At 36.6% G+C, this 8,987-nt stretch overlaps 1 pseudogene; it reads left to right on the forward strand.

Moving 5' to 3' along the window:
* Positions 1-1,660: 1,660 nt before the first annotated feature.
* Positions 1,661-6,713, forward strand: LOC148295929 (wall-associated receptor kinase 4-like; annotated as a pseudogene).
* Positions 6,714-8,987: the final 2,274 nt, after the last annotated feature.

An 8,987-nucleotide genomic window follows, 5' to 3' on the forward strand; every position in this document is an offset into this window, starting at 1 on the left:
TTGGCCAAAATAAATAAAATGAAATCTAAAATAATTATTATGTTGGTAGTTTGTCAATGACACAATAATTATGCTTGGTGGTTCGTCTACTTTGTGGGTAGGTCGGTGTAGCTGCGAAGCTTTCATTTCACCAAGTCTTCTAAAACCATCAATTAATGTTTGTCTTCGTAACTCTTCCTCGATGATGTTTACTCGACTAAGAATAGGACTCGGGCTGACCCACCAGAATAAGATGCCCGCGGCTCACTGCAGCGAACATAATGTTCTTTCAGTCAGAGTACATCCAAACGTCAAATTCGGGACTCGGGTGAGTTTCCTTTCTATTGCAGCTGAAGAAAGTAACACGGCTTCCAAACCCAAGCTCGACGTCAATATTAATGCTGAGCACCACCATTTTCTTGCGTGATGTTTTTCCTTTACTTTACGACTTTGTACACCCACCACCATGCGCCAATAAGAAATAGCAATAACCCCAACACCCACGCCAAGGCATGCACCAATAGGTCTCATCTCATGAGTAAGCTAGTTCAATAAATTTTGCTAGGTTTTGAACCGTAAAGCACATGACATGCCACATGCCTTGCTCACATTGAAATACAAACCAAGCCAAAAGGGAACAATGTTAGCGAGATCCTAGTTTAATTAGGAGATTTATTTCCTAATATATTATGACTCTATTTCTTTCCTTTTGTATAGATATTGTGTAATTAAGATTTTATTTTGTTTTTCCTAGTTTAACCCTACTACGGTTACACCCTTATATTATAAATATCTCCTTTTGGAGAATGAAATATTATTTGTTATCAGTTGAATTGAATTTTCCTTAAAAAAGGTTCTAATAAGGCCCAATGTGTTCTTCATTGCCTTTTATAAACTCTTATAATTTGAATAAAATTAATTTATGAATAAAGGGCACACTCTTATAGTTTTGCCCTGGGCCTTCAATCACCCAGGGCCGGCTTTGTCAAAGACTTACAAAAACCCTTGATCTTCGCCGTGGAAAGAGCATTATTTCTTGAGCATATTTCATTGGCTATAAATTGAGAATTCATAAAAGAGGAAGACCAAATTTGGCTTCTCACCACAACAGTTTTCATGTCATTTTTACTTTGGATGCTAAGAAAAAGAAGTATATGCGGTAGTTTAATATTTGGTTATGAGATTGAGAGAAGTGAGGCCCTGATTGTTTTATTTTAAGCATTTACAATGGAAAAAAATATCACAGACCTTTTCCTTCCATTCCATTTTCTTCAGGTCTCTTAAGTAAGATAAGAAAAAACTTCTAAAAGCGAAAGAAAATTCACCTTATAAATTAATGGTGGGGATAGTTCAGCATTTCATTATTTCCAATCGTCAAGTATGGCTGCTAGAGTTAATATATATACATGTAGAAATCTGAATATACATTTTGACTTAGGGTCCAAGTACTAAGAAGAGTTTCAAGAAGGCCGTGTGTACAATTCTTCCTTGAATGTTGTTAGAAATTAATTTAGAGAAGGAAGGTGGAAATAACCATCTCTGACTCTGAACACAATATATAAAATATCTTTTCTTTTAATTTTTTTCTGAAAAAGGTTGAGATTTGAAAATCATTTGCTTTCTAGCTTCCTACTAGTCATATAGAAAATTAAAGAGAGAAGGAAGAAGGTAAAGCAGAACGATGGATGTTGTCCTGTTTCTAGGTCATATCACTCTGTTCTTGTGGTGTATGAATAGTGCAATGCTAGCACCACCATCAGAAGCAGTACCCTTATTAGCAAAACCTAATTGTCAATCGCGCTGCGGTCAAGGGCGGAATCATGAATTTTTCAACGAGTGAGCTAGCTAAAGTTATGAGCTTAAAATTTAATGATTTTTTTTTTTGGTACTTACAATTTCTATAGTCTTTCTAGAAATAAAAGTAAACATTAAATTATATAAATCACGCTAGTTCATAGCTCCATAGACTAATTTTCAATAAGTTTTAACATAAACCAAATAGGGTTTAACACCATAGTGGATTGAACATCTAAGGCTTTTTACCTAGATTGACCTTAGGCCCCGTTTGGGATTGCTTTTTTGGGCCAAAAACTTGCTTTACTTTAAAGTTAAGCAGTTTAAGGTGTTTGGTAAAAATAAACCAAATAGGTTCCTTCATGCATTCATATCATACATGAAAAATTATTTTATGTAAAAATATTGACTAAGTATGAAAAATGGGTTTTCAGAATAATCATTTTCTCAAGATAATTTTTGGCGGCTTTTATTCCTCACACATCAAATAAGATAACTTGATTTTATGGAATTTTAGTACGAAGTATATATTGACTTAATGAGCCATTATTTTTAGCCTAAATCGTATTTTGCACTAAAACCGATTTTTCATAATTTGATTTGGTGGGAATTTGATTTTCTAGTATTTTTATTTGAATCCAAATAGGGAGTACTTTCTTATTTACATTGTAAACTTAAGTAAATGGAGTAATATAAAAATAAATAAAAGTAAAATGACAAAGACATTTACTTAAATGTTGAAAATGGAAGTAAGGTAATTTGTACATCTATACACCGCCATTGGCTAGGCTAATATTGAAAAGGCTTAACTACTACAGTGCCCCTTGAAACATTAGTCAATTCTCACTTCACCCCCTTAAAGTTAAAGTGACCGATATTTTGTGTCTCACTTTGCCCCTCACTGTCAAGTCTGTTAAAAACTCTGTTAAAAATGCTGATGTGACACCAATAGGACCCACTATTTTGCTAAACTAAATGCCATGTGTGAAGAAAAAAAAAATTAAAAATTGTCTTTTAAAAAACTTAATTTAACTATTAAATTTTAAAAAAAATATACTGTAAAACAAAAAAAATCCCCAATTCTCCTCCTCCAACCTCATTATCCCTTCCCACTCCTCTCTCTCTCTCTCTCTCAGAAGCAACTGGGGAGGCTGCTTGTGGTGCACTTCGCGGCGGGAGGGGTGGTGAGATGATGCAGCAGGGTTGCGACCGGGTGTTTGTCGGGTCCAGCGCGTTCAAGAGCGGTGACCCGCTGAAGCTGGGGAGGGCGATTGTGCAGGCTGTAACCCATTACAGGGACCCAGATGTGCTAGCTGAGGTGAGTTGCAGGTTAGGCGAGACCATGGTTGGGTTGAATTTGAAGGACGAGAAGCTAGAGAGGTTTCGGTCTGAGTGATGAAACAATCTTTGTTGTTTGGGCGGAGAAGGAAGGCGGCGTTTGGGTGGGTGGGTTTTAGATTTGGCAAAAGGTCACTTTTGGTCTCTGTAGTTTACCACTTTTACCACTTTGGTCCATGTCGTTTCAATTTTGTCAATTTTGTCCCTGTGGTTTCAATTTGAAGCAATTTAAGGACAATCTTCAATTTCTGTCAATTTTTTATAACTTCTGTTAGTTCTAGAGGGGCAATTTGGTCCACAAATTATTATTCTCTTTAAAAATAATTTTAAAAAATTAAAATAAAATGAATTTTCTGATCTAGAGAATCAAAGAACCAAACATAGCAAAGCTTAGGAAGACAATCCTCATAGATTCACATTTCTCTCTCAGCTTCTCTCTCTCTCTCTCTCTCTCTCTCTCTCTCTCTCTCTAGACTTGGTGGGGATAGATCTGTGGGTTGCGGGAGGCGAAGAACTTGGTGACGAAGACGATGGCGTGGCCTTGACGAAGAGGGTGGTGTGGCCTTGGCAACGAAGACGAAGATGACGAATCTAGTGTGGGGCTCGTCGGATCTGGAGAGAGGGAGGTTGGCTAGTGTTCGGGTGGGGCTGGGTTTTATATTTTCTGGGGCAGGATCCTTGGTTGGGGTGGGAATGGGTGTCCAGGTTTCTTCTTCCTTCATTGAATCATTCCTAGGTTGTTTTGATGTTTTCCGTTTGCTCTAACATCCTTCTTTATTTTTTGGTTACAACTCTAAGATCCTTCAAGTTCTACGAATTTCCTCTAAAAAGAAGCTATGGTTCGTCTTAATAACGACTTTTGTTGGTTGTTCACTTCGTTATTGCTATAAAATATACTAGTTCCAAAGATTTCCTTCTGGGAACAAAACTTATTGCGTAAGAGTTATGCACACCTTGCTTTTATTGTTATGTAAAACAGACCAAAAAGTTCCGCAAATGGTGAAGGAAAAATATGAAAGCTTACAGAATGATGATAAAGAATACATTTTGTGCAAAAAGAGAGGAGCCAATCCGCTCTCTCCAACTCAGATTCCGCAACTCTCTCACTAGCAAGGTGTTATACTCCAAGCCTCAGTTCTAGATCAGAAAATTCATTTTATTTTAATTTTTTAAAATTATTTTTAAAGAGAATAATAATTTGTGGACCGAATTGCCCCTCTAGAACTAACAGAAGTTAAAAAAAATTGACAGAAATTGAAGATTGTCCTTAAATTGCTTCAAATTGAAACCACATGGACAAAATTGACAAAATTGAAACGACAGGGACCAAAGTGGTAAAAATGACAAACTACAGGGACCAAAAGTACCTTTTGCCTTTAGATTTTTTACGTGTAAAAAATTAATTAAAGATTATGTTTTTGGGTTGTTGTTTGTTTGTTTGTTGGGTCTAATATTACCTAATTTAATAAGGACTGAAGTTTATGTTTCTTCTTTGTAGAAGCCGATAAAAGAATCATTGTCTAATTACTGATTATTAGCATGCTAATCTTGTAATGTTTATATCATTATATGTGCATTATGCTAATCATTCAACTGGTTTTGGTTCCAAGTTGCCTACGACTGGGGTTTCGATTGGGTTTTGGGTCTGCAAGAGAGGAAGAGAGAGGAATGGGAAGGGATAATGGGGTTGGAGGAGGGGATTTTTTGGTTTTAAATTATTATTATTTTTTTAATAGTTGAATTATGTTTTTTAATAGACAATTTTAAATTTTAAATTTTTTTTCTTCACACATGGCATTTAGTTTAGCAAAATAGTGGTATTGGTGCCATGTGAGCATTTTTAACTGAGTTTTTAACAGACTTGACGATAAGGGGCAAAGTGAGACACAAAACATCGGTCAAGGGGGCAAAGTGGGTCACTTTAACTTTAAGGGGGTGAAGTGAGAATTGACCAATGTTTCAGGGGGCACTGTAGCAATTAAGCCTATTGAAAATAAGTTAAATATATAGGTTATATATTTTTTTCTTCAAAAACCACACTGGGATATAGCCCACTGTGGCCCTTGGCTATGGTGACGTGGAGATCCCATACCCTTTTGGAATTGGAGAAGGTTGCTACATTGACGACTGGTTTCAAATAAAATGTGTCAACTCAACCAAACCTTCCTTGAACGTCATCAATCTAGAGGTGCTAGAAATTTCTGTTAAAGGTACACTAAATGTAGCGAACCCAATTACCTTCTCGTCTAACTGCAATACTAACAAGCCAAATCTCCAAGCGGCCAACTTGGAGGGAAGCCCTTTGGTGTTCTCCCAGAAGAACATATTCACTGCAATGGGTTGCGGCGTTATGGCCACAATCACCTCAGACTCAAATGGCTCTACCATTTCAGCCGGTTGCAGTCCTGAATGTGACAACTTTTCGACAAATGAGAAAAGAAGGGTGTTGATTTCTGCCAGACCCCCATCCCTTGGTTTCTCTCTGCCTTCAATACTAGTTTCCAGGTTCATGATTCCACAACTAGTTCATGCAATTATGCATTTTTGGTAGACCAGGGCTGGTTCAAGTGGTTTGCCAGAAATTCAATAAATAATTTTTCTGCCATCCATCATATGGAACATGTTCCTGTGATGCTAGAATGGAGCTTATACCATTCGACGATCGATGTATTTGGAGCCGTTGTAGAAGTAAATCCCATAGTCGTAGATTCGGAGTCCTCCTTTTATTGCAGAAGTTATGGTGGCAGCTCTTCAATATATAAATCCTCAAGCAGGCTTGAATGTTCTGCAATGCGGGCTATGAGAGAAATCCATATCTTCTACAGGGATGTCAAGGTAAACAAACAAACACTGTCTTTCAATTTTGTACTCCTTTTTTGGGGTTGAATTTTGAATTAGTGAGCAGGTGATCTATATTTCACATGATTAATTTTGATCTTTTAATTAAATCATATTCCAGACGAAAATGAGTGCGAGATTGGGAACTCTTGTCCCGCAGACACCGTATGCAAGAATCATGTCCTGGGTCAATGTGCTCCTTATAGGTATGCCCTTGTCCCCTTACAATATGTACATTATTAAAGAAACCTATACTGTTAAATTTCTTTGACCCTTACTTATAACTTATATTTTTACATAACATATGGATTAGAGATTGTCTCTGCACGAAGAATGAACCGACGTGTAGAGAAAATCTTACTTATATTCAGTTTTATTCAACTTTAACAAAGTTGATTACAACTTCGATTTTAGTTTTGAAGTATCAAATATGAGACGTATAACCTAAAATTGAAGTCATCATAAAGTTTAAGCTCTAAATGGTGATTCTATACCATAGACAAACAATCATGTCAGCAAATGAGGTTTTCTCAATATGGTTCTTTAAAGAACGAATGTCCGGTATATAGAATAATTAATCTAAAACAACAAAAAATAACAAAACTGAAAATCCTTTCTTATTGTATTGGGCAATATATTCAGGTGATGGCATCCTGGCAGTGGTGGCGTGCTATTATTTCTACTCATTGGTGGCGCGTGTGGTGCATGATGGTGGATTCTTGGGGCTACTATATTTATCTTCTGGCGAAGAAGATAATGATTGATTTCGAAAATATTGAAGATATGAAAATGTTCAAATTATTAAGACCGTGGACGTAGTGTGAGCTTGGTTGTTCTCTCACCCCCTCCATTCTTGTGTTGGGTTTGTACTTTGTTGGGTTCTGCTGTGTTTATTTGAGCCTTTGCTTGTTTTGGGCTCGGTAATGTTTTACAATTGGGCCTACTTGTTCATATGGGCCTTTAATGTAGGCTTTGTTTTGTATATACTTTTTGAAAAATACGGTACTTCCTTCATTTCTACCAATAGGAGTGTGACATGTGTGCATAAGTTTTTCTTTTTGTGTTTTTAATGAATTGTTTTTGTATTTGTATTAAACTGTGATTTACAGGGAGGAGTATAAAAGCATCCACAATGGCCTCCCTAAACCACCTCCTTAGTTCGTCCAAAAAAAAAAAAAAAAAACCTCCTTAGACAAATTTTAGGGAGGAATTGTAAAAATACAACTCCAACCATGCTTCCTATCCACCTCCTAAAATACGGAGACCTCTAGGAGCTCCTAAATCTAAGGAGAGAAAAAGGACTCATAATGGCTCCCTATAATTTAATGCTGCTTTATTTAATGAGTATTTCAAACCTTTATTTAATGCTAACTATTTTTTATCTTATTTTTTAATAGAGATGGACCAATAAAAAAAAAAGTTAGCATTCATGACTCCCTAAACTAGAGACCATGATTGGAGTTTAAATTTTATAGAGAGTTCCTAAAATAACTTTTATATGTTTTTAACTAAAATTTAACTAAAAAATAGAGAGCATGATTGTGGATGCTCTTAGAGCGTATAAAAGTTATTTGTCTAAGGAGGTGGTTTAGGGAGCCCATTATGGATGCTCTAAGGAGACAAGTAGTATCCTCTCTTTTTTGAGTTAAAAGACTGAAATATTTCATTAAAAACTCACAAGACACAGAGCATCAAGCCAAACTGGTACATCTTCCAGCCAATACAAACTTGATTATAAATTCAAAGCATGCTCAGCGCCTTATAATTTTTTTTTTTTTGGGGCAGTTTTTGTAAATATAATTTTTTTGACTATCAATGGAACTTCTCGAAAAAAAAGTCCGCCTTTCACTCTCAAAGTTCCCTTCTTTTTTTTTTTTTTTTAATCATTTCGTTGTCAAGTATGGCTGCTTAGAAGACAAGCAGCAACAAGAAACAGCATGATTTTTATACGGTCCTTCACTTGTTGTGAAGATAACATAGGAAAACTTAAGGATGATTATATTTTCCAAGTATGATGGAGAATTGACCTGGTGGGTGTAATCAAATCAAAGGATGATTATAGGTTTTGAAAAACTTAAGGGAAAAGTATTCAAGCAATGCAGAAAACCAAGCACAAGGAAAGTGCAGAGAACTAACTACTATCTCTACACCTTCTTTACATTTGTTCTGCACAAGGTTGGGAGTTGAGATTCATTGGGTTTCCGAGCTAACTCCAAGCTTCCTACTAGAAATTGAGATAGATAAAAAGAAGAGGAAGAGGAAGAAGAAGAAGATGCAGAATGGTTGTTATGTTGCTTTCCCATATTACTCTGTTTACTCTGTTCTGGTGGTCTATGAGTAGTCCAGTACTAGCACAACCACCCATATCAAAGCCTAACTGTCAATCGAATTGGGGGGCGTTGAAATCCCATATCCTTTTGGAATTGGAACAGGTTGTTACATTAACGACGGCTGGTTCCAAATAATCTGTGACAACTCTACTGGAAATCCGAAACCTTTTTTGAACCGTACCAATCTGGAGGTGTTAGAAATTTCAGTGGAAGAAGGCACATTAAAGGTCAGAAACCCAACCATCAATTAATGTTTGTCTTCGTAACTCTTCCTCGATGATGTTTACTCAACTAAGAATAGGACTTTCCACAAAAACAAAACTAAGAATAGGACTCGGGCTGACCCACCAGAATAAGATGCCGGCGGCTCACTGTAGTGAACATAAAGTTTCTTTCAGTCAGAGTACGTATATCCGAACGTCAAATTCGGGACTCGGGTGAGTTTCCTTTCTCTTGCAGCTGAAGAAAGTAGCACGGCTTCCAACCCCAAGCTTGACGTCAATAGAAATTCTGAGCACCACCATTTTCTTGTGTGATGTTTTTCCTTTACTTTACGACTTTGTACACCCACCATCATGCGCCAATAAGAAATAGCAATAACCCCAACACCCACGCCAAGGCATGCACCAATAGATCTCATCTCATGAGTAGCTAGTTGAATAAATTTTGCTAGGTTTTGAACATGCCACATGCCTTGCCCGCATCGAA

This window comes from Prunus avium, chromosome 3 (assembly GCF_965620075.1).
Source record: "Prunus avium chromosome 3, drPruAviu1.hap1.1, whole genome shotgun sequence".
NCBI lineage: Eukaryota > Viridiplantae > Streptophyta > Magnoliopsida > Rosales > Rosaceae > Prunus > Prunus avium.